General features: G+C 29.0%; 1 protein-coding gene across 2 annotated transcripts in view; it reads left to right on the top strand.

The window, feature by feature from the left end:
- The first annotated feature begins 22,605 nt into the window (after positions 1-22,605).
- Positions 22,606-24,917, top strand: part of Pak (serine/threonine-protein kinase PAK 3-like protein) — a 36,584-nt gene continuing 34,272 nt past the window's right edge. Inside the window, exon 1 of one of the 2 annotated variants that reach the window (XM_065514140.1) lies at positions 22,606-22,759. The gene's annotated coding sequence lies outside the window, so the exon portion shown is untranslated. Of the gene's footprint in view, positions 23,048-24,917 lie in introns of both variants that reach the window. The other variant, XM_065514132.1, reaches the window with a different exon arrangement.

Genomic DNA, 24,917 nt, shown 5'->3' with positions numbered 1-24,917 from the left:
ATATTGAGCTAAATTTGACAGCTAACTACGAAAACTTATATGATTGAAATATCACATAGCGATGTAGAATTTTATCTAGTTTCATAATTTACCAGTAATAATGAAAATAAACATAATTCTTAAATTTCAATTAAGCGCCACTTTTGAAACACTTAAACCCAATGTGCGGCCATATTAATTGAAATGAAACCACAAACAAAAACAACAATAACAAATGATGTATGTGTCTTAAATCTTTTGAATTTAAAACAACCACTAACCAGACACACAAACAAACTGCGTTTGCCTCTTAAATCTGCTGTTATATTTTATTTTAAGTTATTTTTTTTTCTTTTTGTTTGTTTGTACAAATAAAACAATTAATAACAGTAGTTATTTTTTGTTCATCTCAAATATGTATCATTTTTTAAACGGTTTATTTTTTAAGCCAAAAAAAAATAAATAAACATTAAAATTCATTCATATTTAAAATAGCAACAATAACAACAATAGCAAATTTATAATACATAGTTGTTCATACACACATACATATTTAGTTTACATACATACATACATCCATATTTAAATATGAATCTTACAAAATCCATTAAAAAAAATCATACCACTACTACTACTTCATACCACTGTTGCGTCTGTGTGATATCATGGTATTTAAATCAGTTTTTTTATATTTCTTTTATATCATTTTATTGTTGCTGTTATTGTTATTGTTGTTTGTATGTTTAGTTTAGTTCCAACATCATCTCATTGACAATAACCTCAAACTTCATCTTCATCGCTTGTTTTTGTCTTGAAGTCAAGTCAAAGTGTCACTGTCATGGCCCTTTTTACTATAAAAACCGTTGCTTTTTATTATTTTTTGTATTGTTTTTTTTTAGTATTTTGAATTTTATTTTCAATGCAGACTATAAAAAGAATGAATACTATTAGCGGCTTTCCAGCTAAAACTTTATTTAACTAGTAATCCGGAAAAGATCTACTTACTATTTTGCATGAAGAAATTCATTGGTATCGCTTACAAATTTACTGTGAAGTATGTATTTAATAAACAAAAATATTGAATTAAAATTAATGGTTTCGGTTGATCAGACACGCTATAAAACTGTGCTAAATGCAAAAGTTCTTTACGAACCTGTATATAAACAAGAATCTTATATACCCTTCACCAAATTATATTTCGAAATAAAAAATATTTTTAGGTAAACAAAATTTATTTTTTTTCCAAAGTTGTTTTTTTAATTTTTGAAAAAAAAAAAGATTTTTAAATTTTTTTTTAATTTTTATTTTATTTATTAGTTTGTTGTTCTATACAAAATACTTAAAAGTCTTATATTCCAGTACAGAACTGAGGAATTGTAAAACACATTATATAAAATGTTGCATAGTATAACTAAATTTTTACAAAATAATCAAATAGATCAAAAATTGAGAGCATATAGGTAATTATTCGATAAATCTTTAGCGAAAAAAAACTTTTGGTGAAAAAATAAAATTCGGTTTAAAATTATTTTTTTTCGCTTTTGACCCATTGTAGGTCCAACTTACTATATACGTCGTTGCAAAGGTCTTTTCCGATTTTGACCCATTGTAGGTCCAACAACGAGCCGGAAGAATTCCGGAGATATTGATGTATGAATCGTGTATGTTAAGGTAGTTTCACATATGGAAAATATTTGCTCAAAAAAGCGTAACCACTTTTTTATCACAAATTTGTTTGACGTGTTTACTCTTACAAGTGTTTTGTAAGATCAAATAAAATAAAACTAAATTTTTTGTTTTGAGTCAACCTAAGTAAAATTATATTGTGAAAATTACAAACGGATTTTTTTTTTTTTTTAACTTTTTATTTATTTATTTATTGAATCTGCCTATATCATTAGGCCTAACAATAAGTGATTAAATCTTATAACTAAAATTAAAACTAATTGCTCTCTAAAGAGAGCATTGTTTGATGGATGGACCACATCTTAGCGGGGTGGTAGATCTCCTCTACAAAGCCTTGATCTGGTTTGGCTCTGTGCGAGAAGCCGAGCAAGCGGATTTGGGTGTGATTGCAGTTTCAGTATATATTTATCGCGGACTTTCTTAAACTCATCCTTCACTAGTGGCACTTCCAAGTCCCTGTGGATGTTTTCATTTCTTATGTACCATGGTGCACCCGTCATGGTCCTAAGAATTTTCGACTGGGCCCTCTGTATAAGCTCAATACTGGAATTACTGGCCGTTCCCCACAATTGGATTCCATATGTCCAAATTGGTTTTAAAATGATTTTATACAGGGTGACTTTATAGTCCAGGCTTAACTTTGATCGGTCACTTATTAACCAGTGAAGGCTAGTTGCTTTTAACTTCATGTGAAGTCTCTTGGTTTCTATATGACGGCGCCATGTAAGTCTTCTATCTAAGTGAATACCAAGGTATGTAACATAATCGGACTGAGGTATATTAACATTGTTAAGTGTGACAGGTGGACAGCATCCCCTCCTCAGTGTGAACGTAACATGTTTGCTTTTTAACTCATTTACACGTATTCTCCATTTGTTTAACCATGTTTCAACACATCTTAAGTAGCCATCTAGTACACTAGATGCTATATATGGGTTTTCATGCGAGCTAATAATTGCTTATATACCAGTCCTTTGTGCCATACTTTGTCGAAGGCTTGAGCGACATCCAAAAATATAGCTGAACAATATTTCTTTAATTCAAAGGATTTTCTTATCTCTCCGGTTATACGATTAACTTGTTCTATTGTTCCGTGGCGTTCCCGGAAACCAAATTGATGAACTGGGATTATATTTTTCTCATGTAATAATGGTATGATTTTCTTTTGGAACACTTTTTCGAACAGTTTCGATAAGCAAGGAAGCAAGCTTATTGGTCTATAGGAGGATGGTACGGTCAAGTCCTTACCTGGCTTTGGTATCATTATTATCTGAGAAGTTTTCCAATTTGTCGGAAAAACTCCATGTTTAAAGATCGCATTAAATATTGTAGACAGCACAATTATTGCCACACTCGGTAGGTTTTTAATCATAGTAGGTGTAACAGAATCATTTCCAGATGATTTTTTTAATATTATATTATCCTTGATTACTTCGTTAATGTCTTCTGGGCTTATATCTACTATGTCATCATTAGATAATGTTGACACAGGTGGCTCTACAAGTTCAAAAACAGTAGTTGGCGAGTTTGGTTGAAAGACTGTACTTAAGTGATCGGCAAATATTTTAGCCTTTTCCTCCGTGCTGCGAGCCCAGGTGCCGTCAGCTTTCCTTAAAGGGCTTTGCCCCTCTACCGGTGGCTTGATATTTTTCGTTGCCTTCCAAAGGGAAAAATTTGTGTGTTTGGTATTTGTTAAACTTTGAATGTAATTTCTATTTCTGCGATCCTCCTCTAATTGAAGGGCTTTTTTCAGATTTTTACTAGCAGCAGACAGCCTGTGCTTTGCAGCAGGTGATCTACTTTGTTACCATTCTCTTCTGAGTTTTCTCTTTTCTAAAAGAAGTCGTTCAATATCTGAGTTGGAAATGTGCATATCAGTTTTAGGACGTGTTTACTCTTACAAGTGTTTTGTAAGATCAAATAAAATAAAACTAAATTTTTTGTTTTGAGTCAACCTAAGTAAAATTATATTGTGAAAATTACAAACGGAATGACAAACTTTTATATACACTTCTCACGAAGGTGAAGGGTATAATAAGTACATACAGAGGCTCAAAATTATAATGGAACCTATAATTTGTTTAAGTTCTAAATTACTTTATAGCCACTTTTATGCTAAAATCGTAAAAAATATATATGTTTTATTAAACTAAATCGAATAGAAAATATTTACAAAAAAAAAGTTAGCATTGTTTCATAATGTTTACGTATTTAATCAAAACAATGGGAACACTGAAAAAATGGGCTAAAAGTAATAATGGAACACCCTGTTATTTCAATTCCAAATTGTTCTTCAATTCTATTAAAATATTTAAAATTGGTTAATTTTAAACAATATTATTTCCACTGTTAAGTTTAAAGAGCATTAACGTTTTTTTTATAATAATTTTAAAATGACGCCGCGTGGTGTTCAGACTTCACCATAACTCAGGGAACTGATAAAAAAATTGTCCAAGGAGGGAAAAACAATTCGAGAAATCGCCGAAATTGTGAATCGTGATTTTAAAAATAAATCAAAGCCTAACAAAAATAAAATCTTCTCTCATAATGACGAGAAATGGTTAGTGCGCCAAATTAAACGGAATCCTCATCTAAGTGCACCAAAGTTGGCAGCAGAAGCAGAGAAATTCCTTAGCAAAAAAGCAAACCCAGAAACAGTTCGTATTGTTCTTCGAAAGCACAATTATAATGGTAGAGTTGTACGTTACTAAATAATATAATATGCTGGTTAAAGACCACTCATTACAAAGTAATGTATGTAGTAACTAGCTTTCATTACCAATTCACACAATTTTTTATGGGTTAGTATTTACACAGTAAAAAGAAAGTCATTATTGAGCTTCGCTACCACAATTGAAGAAAAATAAAAAATTATGAAAGGATTTTATAAAAAAAACAAGAGAAAACTCCTTATTGAGATACGATCTCTGTAGGTACATTCGTTCTAGTGTTTTCAATAAAAAGGATCAGAGGCTAATTGGACTATAGTCATAATATTTAGTATATGTTGCCCACTTTGGGATGAAGACAACCCATGAAGACAGTCCAAAATGTGAGTAATATATGTAAGTCCATCTATATAAATTAGAGTGCTCCTAGATTGTATGGACGAAAAAAAATTTCTAGGTACAGGCCGTCCCCCACACTAGAATTGTTCTATGTATTGTAGAAACATATCGTGTATAATATTATGATGATAGGATAACGTTAACTGCTGCCGCAACGACGCTAAAGTTTTGAGGTGCATTTACAAGGGGAAAAATGCAACTTTTTCAGTTTTTGTAAAAATTTTGCCATTAAATAATTATTTTGCAATATAATTTAAAACAATTGCCGTTATAATAAGATATAAAAGACAAAAATTGGTTAAAAAATTTTAAAGTTATGAAAAATTCGCCAGACCATTAACGTGTCTCAGGCCACTAGAACAAGAAATGTAGAAACAAAATTAACATATTTTGATAAATATTAACATAGAAACTCATTTTTACTTAAAATATATCCATATTTACTTGTATATGAGTTTTTGTCTTCGTAGGATACCGTTAACCTATTCACAGGTATGATCAAAAAAATATATTTTTTTTAACGGCAGTTTCCAAACTCAAATTTCAAATTTTGTTAAACAAATTTCAGAAGTTTTAGATCACATTGGGATTTATTGGAAACATAATTGGGAATAAAAATATGTAAAATGTATTTTCAGTAAAAAACTTAACCCTTAATAGCACTTGGGGTTAAAAGGACCCCAAACTTCTAAAACCATAAAAAATTTTAATTTTCAATAGTGCTGATCAAAATTTTATTTTTATAAGAAACAAACATTAAAGTTAGCACCATTCATATTGACTGTGTTTTTCGTGATTTTAAAAGTTTTCTGCTGTTTTTGTAAATACTATATTTGTCTTAAGTTTCATCAAAATCGGCCCAAAAATATATAACATTTCGCTATCTTTCCATGATAAATTCCAAATATTTAAAAATTTGACATTTGACCTTCACGATTTAAGGATTGACGTTTTCCGATTTTAGTAAAACTTTCAGACTATATTTAAAATTACCTGGACTATAATATTCTGAATACTTTTACTTAACATTCGTAACAGTTCGGCTCATTCGCCAAAATATGGCCAAAAAATATGTTTTTTCGAAAATTTAATTCGCAGGTACGGAAAAACTATATGAAGTATTGTCAAACTTTTTACATATTTTCATTCCCAATTCTGTTTTCAATAAATCCCAATTTGAAAAAATTCTGAAATTTGTTTAACCAAATTTTTAAAAGTTTGAAATTGGAATTTTTAAACTTCCGTTAAAAAAAATTAATTATTTTGATTATACCTGCGAATAGGTTAACGGTATCCTACGAAGACAAAACTTATATACAAGTAAATTTGCTACTTGTTCTGATCCCGACCAATTTGATCCCAACTACTTACAATGCTAAGAAAATATCTTACGTATAATTTCTAAGACTCTCGATTTTACAGAAATTACAGTTCTTAGTATGGGAGGTGCAGTTCTGATCCCACCCATTTTTATTGTACCTATGTATACTGGTAACAAAATAACTAATATCAGGCTTTAACTACACTGTCCAGGTAGATAATTTTTGTAGAATACACGTATAGTCTAGCTGGTCTGAGTTTTTTTATAGTGGGTCAAAGTTTTAATTTTTTTTTGTCGGTAGTGTTTTTGGTGACCCCCACTAAAATTTTCCCACACAAACATTTTCGTGGATTATTTTAATCCTTACATGTCCTTTTTGAAAGGACATTTTTTTGATTTTCTCGAAAAAGGGTCAATATGCCCTAAAGAGAGGATATAGAGAGGGTTAAGATCTTCCACAGAAATTATCCGAATAGAATTCCACCATGTAACTCTGACAATAAGAATTCGCTCACACATTAACTTACACCTTTTTTTCAGTTAATAAATTGCACGCTTCGACCAAAAAATAAAAAATTAGACCCACTATAAAAAAAACACAGACTATCTGGACTATACGTTTATTCTACAAAAATGATCTACTCAACATGACCTTTCAGAATTATAGTGTCGCTATTCTGTTCCAAAAATACTGTTGTTGTTTTCAGCAAAACTACTTAGAATAATAAGAAACCGATTTGGGCATTATTGAAATTGTTAATCATATCACTATTCCATGTGAGGTTCCTGTTAGGTGCAAGAATACAATAGAGGAGCCATTCAAAGTTGGTTCGATGATTGTTAGTACTCTACAACAGCAAAATGGAATAAAAATAGCGTCGTTCCCGGCACCTCTTGGAGTTTATATAACGGGGGTAGGCCAAAAATCCGTGACTTTTTGAATTAAACACAGGTTTTTGGAAAAGCTTTCCCATTCCCCAATTGTCATTCAAAATTGAAACCACTGAGCCATTTGAGTGATGCTTTTTTACGCAAAAAAAATGCTTAATGAGCAGACGAAATTCACTTTTTCCAATTTTTCCTTAATTCATGAGGTCATGAAGACAAACACAAACTAAATGGCACAGCTTGTTCAAATTTTGACAGGAGTCTAGTGGCTGATGCCTGTTGACGGGAGAGCCGGTATATTCAAAAAGTCACGGAATTATTGACCCATCCTAGTATTATATACTTCTGAGTTATATATAAAACGTTCACCTTCGTGAGAAGGGTATATATAAGTTTGTCATTCCGTTTGTATTTTCTACATTTTTCATTTCCGACCCTATAAAGTATATATATTCTGGATCCTTATAGATAACGGAGTCTATTAACCCATGTCCGTCTATCTGTTGAAATCAATTTTCAGAAGACGCCACATATTTTTATTTTGAAGTATAATTTGGTGAAGGGTTTATAAGATTCGGCACAGCCGAATATAGCTCTCTTACTTGTTATATATATAGATATGCATAATACCAATAAGTATTTATAAATAGCATTTTCAAAATGGTTTAATAAATATGTTTTAATTCAAAACGAATGACTTCTTTTGAAAATCTGATCAAATTTAACACATGCGCTTTATTAATGCACATATAAAGAAACGTACATCCTACTTAAAAATCAATGGTATTATAAGAAATTATACAACGTTTGGCAACATAGAAGCAGGTGAGCTAAACCAACACTAAATCAAATAAATTAAATGTTTTTGTTTTATTTTTTGAAATTAACACAGAGTAGTAAAACTTTTACTAGGAAAATTTTAAATTGAAAAAAAGTTCAAATAATTTCCAAAATTTTACCTAATTAGGGTATTATAAAGTCTAACTGATCCCCCCAAAAAATGTTCTTACATGTTTTTATAATGTCTTACAAGTTTTGGGTTTTTTTTTCATTTCTTAAACATCAAAGATTTGAAAACGCAAAATCATAAATACAAGTACGAGGACCAGCCAGCCAGCAGCAGCAGTAAGATTGATGGCTACGAGTTTTGTTGCCAGTAAAACATAAAAGACGTTGTACGAGTAAAATGTTAAGTTACTTGCATTTCTACAGAGTCTCTTGGTATTCATTACCCATGCTTTGTATTTGTACCAAATAAGTAGAAGTTTGCTTGAATGGATGGATGAATGGTTGACTGGATGGATGGATGGTTGGTTATGGAAGACTTTATTTGTAGGTTTTTATGGAAAATGAAATGTAAGTATTTGCTATCAATACAATGTATGTTTTTTATATTGTAAAATAGGAACACGTGTGCCTCAGCACATGCCATTAATATACATATAACTACATATACATATGTACATTAGGCCGGGTTGTTTTGTATGGACGATCAAAAAGTAAAAAATCGTATAGCAGAAACGCAATCTACGGAAAATTCTAAGAAAGTTTCCTCAAGAAACCATAGATCTAAAATAAATTTCACATTGGCGACATGGCGATTTACAGACTAGTTGGCGATTTATTTGGCGATTTTTAACAAATTATTTGTTTTTCTTGAAATAATTTAATTTCTTTGATATTTATTAACCCAATAATTAATAATTAAAATTAATCACGTATTATCTGATCATATGGATGCAGGTAGCATACACGATCAAATAGTTTGAACAATATTAATATTTTCTTCTAAAATATTTAAGCCGTCTTAATAACTTAATATGCTCATTAAAATTGGCTATTGGTTCGCCGGATTCTTTTCTGCCATTGGAATCTATCGATTTTGGCACAGAATTTGGAACGGAATTACAAAATATAAAAATGGAGGAATATGATGCACAAATTTTAAAAGAAAATAGTTTTTTGTACTTAAAAAACTTTTAAAAGAAATGCTTAAACAGTTTCCAGAAAATATAACTCTTTTTAAAGTATATAATGAATTTTCAATATTAAAATGTGGGAATTTTCGGTAGTTCAAAATTCATTCATTAACTTTATCTAAATCCAAAATTATCTGCAGAGGAATATGAATTGTAATGTTCAAAATTAGCATATATCAATTAAACTTAGATCCGATGCAGCTGGAATTGTTAAAGGCTTAGCATTGGCCGTTCTAAACTTAGATCTTTAAAGGTGAAATTTCAACAAATTTGTTAGATTTTTGGCCACAATTTTACAATTATTGCGATGCAGCTGGAATTGTTAAAAGCAAACTGAAATCTGGGTGTGAATGAATGTTTTTGTGTATTTATTTCATTTAATACTCAAACTCAGACATTTTGGAAATTTTCGGTAGTTCAAAGTTCATTAACTTTATTTAAATCCAAAAGTATCTGCAGGGGAATATGAATTGTAATGTTCAAAATTAGCATATATCAATTAAACTTAGATCCGATGCCGTTCTAAACATGTTAATTTTACCAACTAAATATGTATGTAGAATCCAAAAAAAATATTTTGGCGACTTTTGGCGATTTTTCGTTTAGCTTTTGGCGATGGAGGTAAAAAAAATCTGACAACCCTGAATACAAATAGAAAAAATTCTGAAATAAAAATGGAAATATCTGAAAAACAATTGCAACATTTTTAAGTATAACCAAGTAAGAGAGCTATATTCGGCTGTGCCGAATTTTATATACATACCCTTCACTAAATGTTACTTCAAATTAAATTTTTTAGTTAAACAAAATATATTTATTTTCAAAAGTTGGTTTTTCATGGGAAAACAAATTTTTCGAACTGTTTTTTAAAATTTATTTTTTTTTAAATTTAAAATTGTGTTGTTGTTTTTTTCAATTTTTTTTTTAATATTTAGTGAAAAAACAAGTAAGAGTACTATATTCGGCCGTGCCGAATCTTTAATACCATCCACCTTAATATGATGTAACAATTGAAATAATATAACAATTTTTTGAAAAGACTAGCTTACACAGAAGATATTTTATTTCAAACTAGTTGACCACACCGGCTTCGCCCGGTAGCATTTACTAATGTTAGTTCTTCAAGTTTCTCCAACCCACATACCTGCCTGTTCTTATTTATTTGCAAATAAAATATCTAAATTTGTACTGCATACTTTAGGGAACTTTTTTTATTGAATGGACTCAATAAATTTTTGAATTTTTTTTCTTTACAAACCATCTCCGGAAAATTTCGAATAAAAAAAAATCAGCCAAATCGCTCCAGCCGTTCTCACGTGATGCCATTACATACATGGACCATTTCAGTTTTATATATACACTCAGGTCTCGTTTGATGCGATAGATGAGTTCCAAAAAAATCGCATAAATTGAATTCGCATAAAACGATACTCTAGCTTCAATGATTCGTTCCAAAATTCTGAAAATCCGAATAAATTCAGATTTTAATCAAAAAATCAGAACAAACTCGCATACAAAAATCAACAAAAATATATTTATTTAGTTTACTTATTGTTTAAGTAAACTAAATAACTAAAAACAAAATACGTTAAAAATAATAAACAAAAATATTTATAATTACAGAAAAAGTGAAAATGATCAAAAATAAAAAATGAGCTAACACATTTTTTAAGGAAATTCTGTAAATATGCATGATTAATCTGAATCACAGAATAATTGTCTGCATCGGTTTGGAATTGATTCAACGTTACTTGCATCACTAAATGATATAATCATATTGTCATCATATGGTAAAATATCATTTTCAGTACTAGAATTAATCTAGGGAATAGGGGACGAAATCGAAGAATTTTTAGGAGCTTCAATTGCTTCTTTTCTTGCAAAATAATTTGTCATTAAACTTTTAAGTTGCTTATGCAACTCTTGATATCCGGAAAACAGATCAGTCAGTCCGCTATGAATCTTTAATTCTCTTTCTGTATCTGAATCTATATTAAGAATTTGATTTTGTAAAAAACAAACTATAATCATTATATCAGTGATGCAAAATTGGTTTAATTGAAAAATGGTAAAAAGGTAAGGCCCTTAAGGGCTCGGTTATGTAAATGAAGAATTAAAAAAAAACCATCTAAAATTTCAAAATCTTTTAAAATTCTAAAAAAATTAATTTAAAAATCGCATAAATTTGAATCCGCATAAAACGAGACCTAAGTGTATAGAAGATAGAAGATGTAAAAAAATTTATATACATATGTATATAATTCAGTAATTTATAATCGAAATAAATTCAGATTCTTACCATTTTCAACAGAGTTTGTCATTTATTCCTATTACACTGTGCATCCAATTTCGGGTCATTAAATCTTTCCCGAATGAGACCAACGGGAAGTGATAGTAGAACATCAGTAGACCAAAACCCCCAAAGGGTTAGTTAGCTCGTATTTTAAAGTTATGCGCCTTTAAAGTTCAGCTTTTTCATATATATTTAATTTTTAAAATTTAATTTGTATTTTTTTTTATATAAAAATGAACTACATTATATAGTTCGAGGTCTTTTTTGCTCTGGTGGATGCTCTGTAGAACCAGAATTTGAAGTAGACAAATTTTGTAGTTCACTTCCTGTGTTTTCTTCTCCTTCATCATCGTAATGCAAGTTCTTGCTCCACCAACAAATTTCCGCTAATACAGCATCGGGAGACTTTTTTCCACGATATCTGCAAAATTTGTGTTAAAATATATTGGGGAAAAAAAATATATGTATATTAAAAATTACATCATTTCAAATGGCATTGCAATTTGGTGGTACTGTTCACCTTGTTCATCAGATTCGGTCGCTAGTTGCTGACCGAAGTAGTCTAGATGATGATGTAGGTAATGAATTTTGAGCGACATATTAACGCCTATTTTAGAAAAAGCATTCATCATTGCGTTAACAGATCTCTGATAGCTGTCAGACCTATTTTTACCCAACAACCCGCCAATAACCTCTTTGATTGATTGCCAAGCAATCAATTCGTTTTTATTTAAAATATAATCAAATTCCTGATTTTTGACCAGCTTCCGAATGTCTGGACCATTCACAACACCTAAAGGAAGAAAAGTTATAAAAAAATATATATTTTAATCAAGAAAAATATACTTATTTTAAATGTTTTACCTTCTTTTAATTTACTTTCAGTGAGTCGGAGGAAAATTTTTGCTAAAGTATTGTAAACTTCATCCCTCTTAACCACAGTTTTCAGAAAACTTTTTACTATAACGAGATTTATATGTAATGGTGGTAATAAAACTTTGTCTTGAGGTACCAGGGGATCTTCAATGACGTTGGCATTCGCATGTTTGCTTAATTCCCTACACTTCCATTCATGATTTGCAAATTGATCACCCTTCTATCTGGAGTCCCAGTCACATAGAAATAATAATAATAATATTTTATTCTGATTTTGAAAATTGTTTACGCTAAGAGTTGCATTTCTAATATTGATTTGAGTTGTATTTATAGTAGAGATGCATTTTTTGCACCATAACCGTTAAATTTAAATAAATTAAATTGTAAAAATACAAGTCTAAAAGTGTTGAGTAACTACTTTTGAGTATTGAGTACTCAAACAATATGGCAAATACTCGATACACGATACCCACTACTCAATACTTTTACAGCAATATTCAGCAATTCTCCAAAAATTGGTAATTGCGTATCTAAGTACCAAAAACTATAAAAATAAAATAAAAATAAATCTCCAAAAAGTGTTAAAATTAATGAATTTTAAGTATATTAGGACTAGAACATTCAACTAGAATTACTTTATATAAATATTGACTTACTTCAATAGATTATTCATAAAATATATATGAAAAATTTTTACTCAAAAAAACTGAACTTTAAAGGCGAATAACTTTAAAACACGAGCTAACTTTTAAAAACCGGGGGTTTTGGTATACTAATTATCTACTTTCATTTCCCGTTGGTCTCATTCGGTTATAAAGTATGAGATTTAACATTTTATATGCTTAATAATTGGTTAACATTACGCGTATAGCTCAACATTTTTTCTTATTAACCTCAAGTGAAGAAACAGAATATAAAAAAAGGGTATACAAATATATTTAGGCAACGTTCAAGAGATTTCTATGTATTTTAATTGAATTTCATCTTTAAAATAGTTTTATGAGTATTATAGTTATTATCACAAGTGGAACTTATATGGGTGCTGTGGCCAAATATGGACCGACATACACAAAATTCAAAATTGATTTTTGGATACAAATTACTAATCTGTGTATTATTTTGGTTAAATATATGGGAGCTAAGACCTATTTTTTTGGATATTGGTGAAGGTTAATGTGTTTTCCGGTTCTTAGGCTCCATCTGTGACCAATTATGGACCGATCATCATAAAATTTGCTACAGCAATTTTTATAAATATTGAAATTTTTTGTTTCGAATTTGAACTTGAAATTGATGAGAATTTTTTTAATTATGGGACCGATATTCACAAAATCCAGTAGTAAGATAACTGGATACAAATTACTGATCTGTGTATAATTTGCCCAAAAATATTAGTCTAACACCCACCTTAAAGTATACCGATCGACTTAGAATCACTTTCTGAGACGATTAAACGATGTCCGTCCGTCCGTCCGTCCGTCTGGCTGGCTGGCTGGCTGTCCATGTAAACCTTGTGCGCAGAGTACAGGTCGCAATTTTGAAGATATTTCGATCAAATTTGGTGCATATTACTTTTTCGGCCCGGTCATAAACGTTTAATTTATCTATGTATCTACACAAATTTCGCTCCAAATAAGTTTTATATATACAAAATTCAGGTCACCAAATTTTGTTACGATCGGTAAATAATTAGTCATAGCTCCCATATAGACCCGCTTCCGAAAATCACTTTAACGTGCATAAATCGCTTAAAAATGTTGGTATACACACAAAATTCAACATAGTTAACTTTAATATAGACATAAATCACACGACCTAATTTTATGGTGATCGGTCCATAATTGGTCATAGCTCCCATATAAGGCCCACTTCCGAAAATCACTCAAAAATGTAAATTATTGATATTTTAAAAGAAAAATATTTTTACTCATTTACTTGGTGTAGGGTATTATATGGTCGGGCTTGACCGACCATACTTTCTTACTTGTTTTGATATCGATATGTTTTAGATATTTTAAATTTTATGGTATTAGCTGCAATATATTTACACAAATGACCAAACATATGTGAAAATTATCAATTTTTTTTTAGGTTGTCCCACATTTTGATTCATAACTTTGGTTCTACTGTACCGATTTCGATGATTTTCAATACCAAACTGCTTAGGACAATAATAAACATATTTTTTTAACTCTGCTAAGTTTGCGTATTTTGGGCGTTAGCGTGTTTTACACAGACGGACAGACAGACATAGCTCAATCGACTTAGAATTTCATAAGGATCAATAAATACTTTGTTGGGTCTAGGATGAATATTTCTCAATGTTACACGCGGAATGACAAACTTATATATACCCTCATTCACCACTTATGGTGGTGGAGGGTATACAAAAATTCGGGCTAAAAAATATTTTGTCCGTTTTTTGTAGTTCCAACTTAATTAAAAATAGGTAAAAAATCGAGGTTGTCCTGCTTTTTTCATTATATCTCAGCCACCGATTTTCTCGATTTTAAATAGCAACAGAGCCGGAAGAATTCCGGAGATACTGATTTATGAATCGTGTATGTAAGTTATTTGGGGGCTTCGGAAAGTTGATTTCAACAGACAGACGGACATGGCTTAATCGACTCCGCTATCTATGAAGATCCAGAATATATATACTTTATAGGGTCGGAAAATTATATTGTAGAAATTACAAGCCGAACGACAAACATATATATACCCTTCTCACGAAGGTGAAGGGTATAATTAAAAATTCTGAAATACAATTAAAATATTCTGAAATGCAATTAGAAAATTCGGAAATACAATTGGAAATGGTGTAGTTTTATACAATATTTGTTTTGTATGTACATTAAGGTTGTCCCGTTTGTATTTAGGAAAAATAAGGTGTAGATGTCCCCAACTAAAATGAAAATTAAGCTTTTTGGATTAAACCATTTCTTAAAACGTTTGTTTGGGGATCTGGATCAGAGTATAAAAATTTCCGTTTTTAAATATTTTATGATTTTTTCATATTTCTCACAAAGGAAACATAAGAAATATTGGTATCATGTGATAGGTATTTGGAAGATGATTTCAATGCCATATCTGAATTCTCGTGATAGTCCAAAAAGGTTAGAATTTTTGTAATTCTTGACAAACATTTTAAGTTTTTATTTTCGCCTAGAATTATTTTATGTATTTTATGCATTTTTTTCAGTTTTTGTAAAAATTTTAGTAAAACTTTGAGACTGTATTTAGAATTATTTGGACTATAATATTCTTAATAGGTTCTACCTATAATTCATAACTATAGGAATTGAGCCCAAAATATGGCCAAATAATTGGTTTTTCTCGAAAATTGCGAAATTCAAATCGCAGGTACGGAAAAACTATAGGTGATATTTTCATAATTTTTTCATATTTTTATTCCCTATTATATTCTCAATAAATCCCAAATAAGATGATCAAAAAATTTGCTTAACAAAATTTTTAAAAATTTAAAAATTGAGGTTTGGAACTTGCGTCTAGGTTACGAAGCCAAAAACACAAAATATGTTAATTTTGTTCCTACATTTCTAGGGAATTTTTAATAACTTTAACATTTTTAAACAATTTCTGTTTTTTCTGTCTCATTAGAACGACAATTACGTACACATTTCTATTCTTTTAAATTAAATTGCAAAAATAATATTTTAATGGCAAAATTTTTACAAAAACTAAAAAATTGCATTTTTTTTCTCCATGTAAATGCATCTCAAAACTTCAGTGGGCTTGCGGCACGTTTTAACCCCAACTGATTTACCCAAAATTTTTTCAGGGTGATTTATTTACTAAATGTTTACTAATTTACCAAACTGGAGGGTGAGACTGGCCAATATCCAACTTTTGTTTATTAAGGGCCACCCTAATATTATATATCATTAGATAGAAAAATACATATTATTTTAATCATACATATGTACAATACATTAGAATGGAACTTATTTTGCACTTTTTTGATTTTCGATGCTCCCAAGGTCTAAAATGGAATAAAGTAAGTTTGGAATTTAGATTTTTGGGTCAAAGCTTAAATAAGTTTTGAAAGAAAAGAAATAGTTTTTATATTATATTTTTCCATAAATGTTTAAATGTAAATTATAAACTTTATTGAAATCGATAATCCATTATACATTATGTAATTCGACACCAAAATTTCATGCATATCTCAAATCATAAATTTTACATTTTCAAACAAAATTTTTTAAACAAAATTTCAAAAATATTTTTTCGTTTCTAATAAATGCTAATACCAATTTCAATGGATGTATGTACCTATTATTAATTAACGTGGGAACCAATTTGAAATTAGAGAACTCCAAGGAAATTTTGATTTTGGTCAAAAATTTTTTAAAAATATTTTTTTTTACATTTCATAGCCTACTTTCTAATATTTAATTTCAGATTATTTCATTGGGCTGCTTATTTACGAATTTGTAATTTAAAGCATTATTACCGCTTTTATATCTGGGTTTAAAATTGCCAAAGACAGTAAAGTTAGACCTCCACATTAAAGATTACACACCACCCTAATATACCACGGTAATGTCAGAATATTAAAGCTAGCAAGAAATCATTAAACTCATTTCTTGAAGTCAATCGCCCTTAGAGCAAAACATTAGTTTCGACTGTAAATGCCAAATGCGACCCCTAAGTTCGGGAAAAAATATCATCATATGAATGTCGGTTAGCACTTAATAAACTCCCTACTATATATTTTGTTCTTTATTTATTGAATTAGACCAAATTTATTGTTTATAGATCATGAAAATACCATTAATTTGGTATTTTATATTCCCAGGATCAACTTATAAGAGATCTTGGACAACTGAAGTCAGTGTGTAAATTATTTCAACAATGTATTTTATTAATTATTACGAATAAATTAGATTAAAACAGAATAATAAATTAACTTTATAATAAAAATTATAAGTTCGAATAAAATAACTAACCTATAACCTACAGATGCATACATATTTCAATTTCTATAAAATTAATAGTTTGGAAATTATATTTAATTATTCATATACATATATTTACCGATATTCACAATTGTGTGTTTATAAAGTAAATTTTTAGTATGAACAGGGTTGCTTGTAGACATTAAATCAATCACAATAATAAAAAACCGTTAAAATATGTCACATTTAAAAAAATTAATAAACAAATCGTTACCTCAAAATACAAATGACGTAAGTGAAATTTTTCGATTACGACATACAACATTTGTTGTATGTATGTAAAATAATGATTTTTCATATTGAAAATACAATTGTTGTACGCATAGTAGAAAAATAGAAGGTAGTTTCATTCTCTCTTTATTTTTTAAAATTCTACGTCTGACATGCTTAAGGATTTTGACGTTTTCGTTAAAATAGTAATACCATATTAATTAAAAATTTTCCCATATATTCTTTGAAGTTTGTGAAAAAATTAATACATAATTTTCATTAATTTGAAGAATATTAAAAAAAATATTTACTATCAAATTGGGATCAAAGGTAAGATTTTCATTTTCAAATATTTCAAAGCTAATTACATTATTTTAAGATTTAACAAACATGAGTTGCATTTTCCCCAACTGCGAAAATACCAAATATTTTTGCAAAAATTCAAATGTAAATTTTTATAAAGTCCCTACATTACCTAACAAACGACAACAGTGGCTGGATGTATGTAAAACTTGTCAGAGGGTGGATTATACAAACCGAACACCAGTTTTTTAAGCCTTTTGGAACGTTTAAATTAAATTTTTTTAAAATTTAATGAAAATTCTTTGTCAGGTAGCCCAAATTATATAGCGAATGTTAGGAATTGAATCATTAACTTCCAACACAACATACATAATACATTTTTATTTAAATACTAAATTATAAATTACACATTTTTTGTAAAAAAATTCTCTAAAATAAAAATCATTTTTAGGAATGTGGCAACGCTTTTTATAATGCTCACAAAATAAGGAAACTTCAAAAAACCTTATTTGAAAAAAAAAATTTGATTGAAACCATTGTAGAATTAGCAAGGTACAATTATTAGAAAGTATGCTCTCAATTATACATTCCCAATAACGTCAAACAAAAGAAAATTAAAAAATATAAAAAGGAAATGCCAAAAAAAATAATTGAATTTAAATTTTTGTTACGAAAAAATTCAATTTCATTCATTAATAACACAGTGCAACAGTGAAAAAAACACAAGATCATGACTATATAGGTTCGACTCTACTAACAAAGGGTAGTAAAACCCTATACTCAGTTTGTCCATTTTGGTGACCGATTTTTTTTTATGGGCCCCCAAAGTTTCTGAAAATCAGTTGGGCCTCTAAAAAAGGTGTCATCAGTTTTTGGTTAAAAGCTAATTCAGACTTTGTGATACGGCTTAACTTTATATGGCAATAATATAGCTAAGATTCCGCCAAATAAATTTTGTTAACATTTTTTTCCAAAAAATAGCTGTTTCATGCACTTTTGTTGAAAAAATATAAGAAGAAATTTTTTTTTTTTTACTTTTATTAGAATAACTTCCAGGGTCTCCTCTTTTTTCACTAACAATATCTAGCAAAGTTGTAGCTACGGTAAAGTTGAACAACTCTTGAGAACATATCAATGCATTCTGAACGTGTCTAGTCACTCTAAATAGCACATAAAGATCACTTTGTACCTTAACAATTTTCGTTTTTACTATTTTTTTTTACGCTAAAACAAAGATTTTTTGTTAAAATAGTATGATCAAGTCCACACTTCTATATTGTGCTGTATTATTTACTCGGCTGAGGTGTTCGGAATGGGGATCAGTGAGTGGACCCTCAATGTCACACATTTAAAAAAAAATCGCCAAAAAGCCATTTATGATCCGAATGAACTCAATTTTAAAATATAGATAGTCCTTGAGAAGGTCTACAAAAACATGCTTTTATCTGTAGGTATCTCTTTTAGTTAAAGAAATATTTAAGTTTAATTTTTTTTTTAAATTTTGCTTGATCTTTTTTTTGTATTTTATATATGATGGGCAACGCAAGGTCGAAATTAGTTTTTTATATACGACGTATATTTGTGATAAAATTCTAAAGAAAATAAAATAAACCTGATAACAAATATTTCCTCCCTATAAAAAGTTACACGCATCCAAAGTTGAAGCATCTTTTTATATATTTCAACTTTGTATGCGCTTGTTTTTTAAGTTTTTTCCCAAAAAAGTCCACATATTTTTTCTTTTATAAAAAACTAATTTTCTTCGTGGCTATATACATTTTTTTATGATCTCAAAAAAGAACTTAATGCAAAAACGTATAAAGTAAAATCTGACTAACTGAAGCGCACATTGTACCCCCCAGCCCTATCCAAACTTGGCCAATTTTGAAACAAAATATTAGGTTAGAGTAAAAAATTCTAAAAACGCAAAACACCGATCCTCTACAACTCGTCATATTTGTATAGCCTAATATATTGTTTATATATATACAAAACGTTTTTACTTTCACACTGTAAATAACGTCAAAGTGGGCTATTTTCTAAAAAAAACTCAGGTTTTGGAACACATTTTCCCCGTTTTAGGAATTTCGATGTTTGAAAATAAAGAATGGCAACATTAGTGATGCCATTGACTTAAGAACATTTAGATCTCTATTACTTCCAAATTTTATTGTTATATCTGTAACTGTTCAAATTTTTCATTAATTCAAATTTTTATTTTTCTTGATGGAAATTCACCATTTTATAATATAGTTAGTTTTTAAGGTAAAATACGTCCGAAAAAACACAAAATTTATTCATTTCACAAAAATGTCAATCTCCAAGTCATAAGGTTTCCACCGATATCAGAAACTTTTATAAAAGCTTATATTTACTCTTCAAAAGCTCCACAAACCTTGTCCACTTTCAAAAATGTTGATTTTTTTCATATCTTGCATCAAGCCGGTCTTGCGTGATCAAGATTGGATAAAGAGATGCGCCCGGATCATACCGATAATGATTTGCCCATTATTCGTTATTGCAGCACAATAGAGAAGTATACACTCGAACATACATTTTTAACAAAACATTTTTGTTTTAGAGTCAAAAAATAGTAAAAAACTAAAATTTTTAAGCTACAAAGTGATTTTTGACAGCTATTTAGAATGCTTAGATATGTTCGGATTGCATTGATATGTTCACAAGAGTTATTCAGATTTACCGTAGCTACAACTTTGCAAAATATTCTTATTGAAAAATTAGGAGTCCCTGGAAGTTATTCTAAAAAAAGTAAAAAAAAAAATTGTTCTTCCTATATTTTTTAAACAAAAGTGCACGTAGACGCTATTGTTTGGAAACAAATTTTAACAAAATTTATTTGGCGGACTCTTAGCTATATTATTGCCATATAAAGTTAAGCCGTATCACAAAGTCTGAATTAGCTGTTAACCAAAAACTGATGACACCTTTCTTAGAGGCCCCACTGATTTTCAGAAACTTTGGGGGCCCATAAAAAAAAATCGGTCACCAAAATGGACAAACTGAGTATAGGGTTTTACTACCCTTTGGTAGTAGAGTCGAACCTATACTGTCATGATCTTGTGTTTTTCCAAAAGTCTTCATTTGTTGCATAGTGTAATTGAAGAAAAACTATATTTTATTAAATAAATGTGTACTAATTTCAATTAAAACGTTAAAAATGTATAAAATATCGCGGTAACAAATTGAAAAAAGGTAAGTAATTAAACACATAGTTTGACGTTTTAGGGTTGAATAATGAAAACTCTCTCTAATAATTGTACCTGGTAACTGATTGTACCATGGATTGAAACTACCTTCTATATTTTTATCATGGTTGTACGTCATACAATTTTATTATTTTTTTAATGAAGAAGTGAAGAAAATAACTGGTAAAAAAATAATAAAATAATAATAAAGAACATAAATAACTGTTTAGTTTGATAAAATTCTTAAAAGTAATATTTTATAGTTGGCACTCAGTTCTTGCATTTAAATACAAACAACTCCCAAAAGTTCCAAATAGACAGCGTAGATGTTGAAGATGTCCTGTTTGCATTTTCACGCTATTCTTATACAACCGGTTGAATTTTCAACCTATTCTAATGGAGCTGGTTCCACTTTCATGCTATTCATTTTCCATGATATTCTATATGATATTCATGATTTAAAATATTTTATTCTAAAGGAAGGGCTTCCATTTCCTTTTTTTAGCAGCTGTTTATTGGTTTTCATTATGTTTTTAAGATTTTTCTTTAAATTTTATCACGAAATTTCCAGTGGGCTTTTTGTCGTATGTTCAAAGAAAATAATTTGTTGTGAAAAAATGTAAAATATATAAACCACTGAATTGCGTGAAAATATAAGTAAATTTTTGCTTAACACCCTTGCATGGACTTTACTTAAATTTTTTAAAAATAAAATAAAATTTTTTTAAAACTATAAGTCTACATTTCATCTTTAAACATTTTCTACAAAACTGCATCATTTGATTTTTGAAACTGAGTGTTTGAAAAATTTACTTCTTGACACCAAAATCCCTCTCTGTGCGACATCCGTATTTTAAGGTAACGAAATGGAAAAACAATTTAATAAATCACAAGATTGTTTATAATTAAACAGCAATATAAAAAAAGATTTGATTCAGAAATTCACTAAAATCAGTGATCTTAAAAAATATATTTATTAAATCATATTTTCTTTAAATATACAGCATTGCAATACTTAGAAGGTTACTGTCACATTTAAAGTTACATACAATTTTTGGAAAAATCGATGTTTTACTCTAAAGTTATCTACATAAATTTATATTAAATTTACAACTTATTGGAAAATTTAAATATTACGTTTATAATTTTAGAGGCAAATTAGCACTTTGAAAAGGTGCCTGATTATTACATTTTTAGATTGACATTGTTGGACCGGATCGATCCAATACTTCATTATCAACATATTTTTAGAGTGCTTTAATTCTACATGAATATAATATAATTATGTACATTTGACAGGTCATATCTTTTAGGTGTCATGATGAAATCGAAGTTCAAATTGGTCTAAATAGTAGCACATTAAAGTTTTTATTCCAAATACAAAGATGAAAACTAACTTATAATAACTAGATTATTTTCCAATTCAAAATATTGAAATTATCCTAAAAATACTTTAAGAAGAAACAAAATTTATAACCGAAGAATAATAGTAAATTTTCGATTTTGAGCTATGAAGAAACACGGTATTGGTTTCGGTTAAAACCCATTAAGATACAGTTGTTATATATTTGATATTTTTTATGATTTTAGTTTGAAAATTATATATATTTTATTCATAAGTATTAATAAATAGTATTCCAAATTGAAAATAATTTATTTTTTGTATTTCCCTTTCAAGTTATAGAAAAAAGTTTGGCATTCTCTGCATATCTACCTCAACAATTGTGAATATCCAAAAGAAATACGGGTTATTGTGAATGAAAGTCAAACTCACTTGATACTGTCAACTATTGTGAATTGCTAAGAAACGTGAAACGACAAGAATGACAAGTGAAAAAGGAGAAGACATAAAGAAATGGCTGCTGCACTTTTTTCCAATACGCGGATTTGTTAAACGAAAATTATTGACAAAAAAGTGAATTAATTATTAGTTAATTAAATATAAAATATTAACAAAGTATTAAAAAGGTATTACCATATATATAATTAAAGAAATATTATTAAAAAAAATGAATTTATTATGTAGTTAATAAAAAGTTCAACAAACAAAAAAATTTCCTAGAGCAAACGCCATTGAAGAATAGAAAAAGAATAAAGTGCATGAAGAGTGGAAAAATCGGTGAAGAAAAAAAAAAGAATATGATTAACTAGAATTACAAAGAAGTGAAAAAGTGAAGTTTTTTATTCATTTAAAATAGCTTAAACGAACAAAAGTTATAAGAATAATTGTACATAAAAGTGATTTATTGTAAAAAAGGTAACAATAAAAATTTAACAAAAAAATATTTAGCTGAAAAGTAGAATGATAAAACAAGATAGAAAAATATAGAATAAATGGAAAAATAATTTCCATTAAAGAAAACAAAATTCTATTTAGAATTTATAATTTCTTGTCCAGTAAATAAGTATTGTTGGTGTAAATAAGTATTAAAAGTGGAATTCCTTTTTGGTGCCATGAGTCTTGTATTGAAACTCCTTTTTCATTCTTTTTTTTAAGTTCTACGCCCCCTTCATCCTCTCCAGTGCTTTTAGTGTGTTTTAAACAGCTGTCATTGTATGTTTATTTGATTGTTATTTTGGTTGAGTTGTGTGTTCGTTTGTGCGCTTGGAGAGAGTGTTGTCAACCCATTTTAAATTGATTTTTCCCTATTGCTTTTGTGTTCAATTTTTTCCATTCGGTATTGGAAAATAAAAAATAGGAAAATCTTTAATGACATTTTTGTATATGTTTTAAAAATTTAAAAGCAGCAACAAAAAAATCTGTAAAAAATAAATTAAAACAACAAAGACAACAAATCAGCCAGTCAATAGTTCCTCCTGAGTTTTTTGTGTGTGTACCACCACCCACCCACACGTCGTTCGCCGTACGTTTTTCTTTAACCATCCGCTATTTCTGACGTTTGTCATAGTTTTGCAGTGTGTGTGTTTGGTTGTCAGTTCTTTGCTATTATTGTTGTTGTTGCTGAATATGCGTGCAGGTTTGTTAGAATGTGTGACGGATGACAATATTTAAGATTCTCCTATTTATATTTTACCTTCTTTCTTAAGGTTTGTTGCCTTTTATAGGTTTCCCATACATCCGTCCGATAAATGTCTGTTGGCTTCTATTCTGTCTGACGATGACGGCTTAAAGTTCCGGTAACATTATTTTTATCATGCCATATAACAACAACAGCAACCAACTCTAACAAATGTATTTGTATAGTTATATAGATAAGGGTGTTGTAGGTAGTTCATAAAAAGGGGTTACAAAGGGAAAGCAAATAAATTCCCCCAACTGTCCAAATTTTAAGATAAGGATATCAAGTAATTTTCCCCAATGTGACTTTAGTCATTAGTTTGCTAATTTAAACAAACAATATAAAATTTCTAAATAATAAAGATACCAACCAGTATTTATCAATGATGTCATTAGAATGATAATGATTTATTCAGTTTCGTGTGGAGTAGCTGAGCTATATGATAGTTATCGTGCAATAATGCACTTATGATATTTCAGAGGTTGTAAATTTATTGTAATCAATAAAATTTTTAACTCAATAATTTGATATCTTTAGTAAATAAATTGAATTTAACCACTACAAATTTTATTATTAGTATTTTAAACTACATATTGTAAACCAAATCAAATTATTTGTATGCAAAATCATTAAACAGTCTTACACAAATTAATTGTATGCAGACCAAAATCAATAAACTTACACAAAATTGCAGTGTGTACTTGGAATAGCAAAATAGATATTTATATTTTTTAAACTTTTCACGCACTCTAATAATGTTTTCAAAGTAAAACTTTTACAATATTTTTGAAACCCTTTGTTGTGATCTCTTTAATTGATGTTGTTCTTGTTTTCGTTATCCTTAACTGGACCGTATTTCATTTGTCTCTTTCTTATTAAATCTTGACATACTTATCTTTACTTTTTTTCTTATCACGGCTGGGGAACTCATTTGATAGTATTGTAACATGAAATTTATTGAATATTTAAACCTGTATTTGTACTTAGGTTTATTGTATTACTATGTAATATTATTTTGGCCAAATTGGCTTTTTATTACTGAATAAATAAATAAACTGTACAAAAATATTTCATGAATTCTAACCAGTAGTATTATATTCCATTTT

The sequence above is a fragment of the Calliphora vicina genome, chromosome 1 (genome assembly GCF_958450345.1).
Source record: "Calliphora vicina chromosome 1, idCalVici1.1, whole genome shotgun sequence".
NCBI classification, from domain to species: Eukaryota; Metazoa; Arthropoda; class Insecta; order Diptera; family Calliphoridae; genus Calliphora; species Calliphora vicina.
The sequence above is the reverse complement of the archived record's forward strand: the minus strand, read 5'-3'. Positions and strand labels throughout refer to the sequence as shown.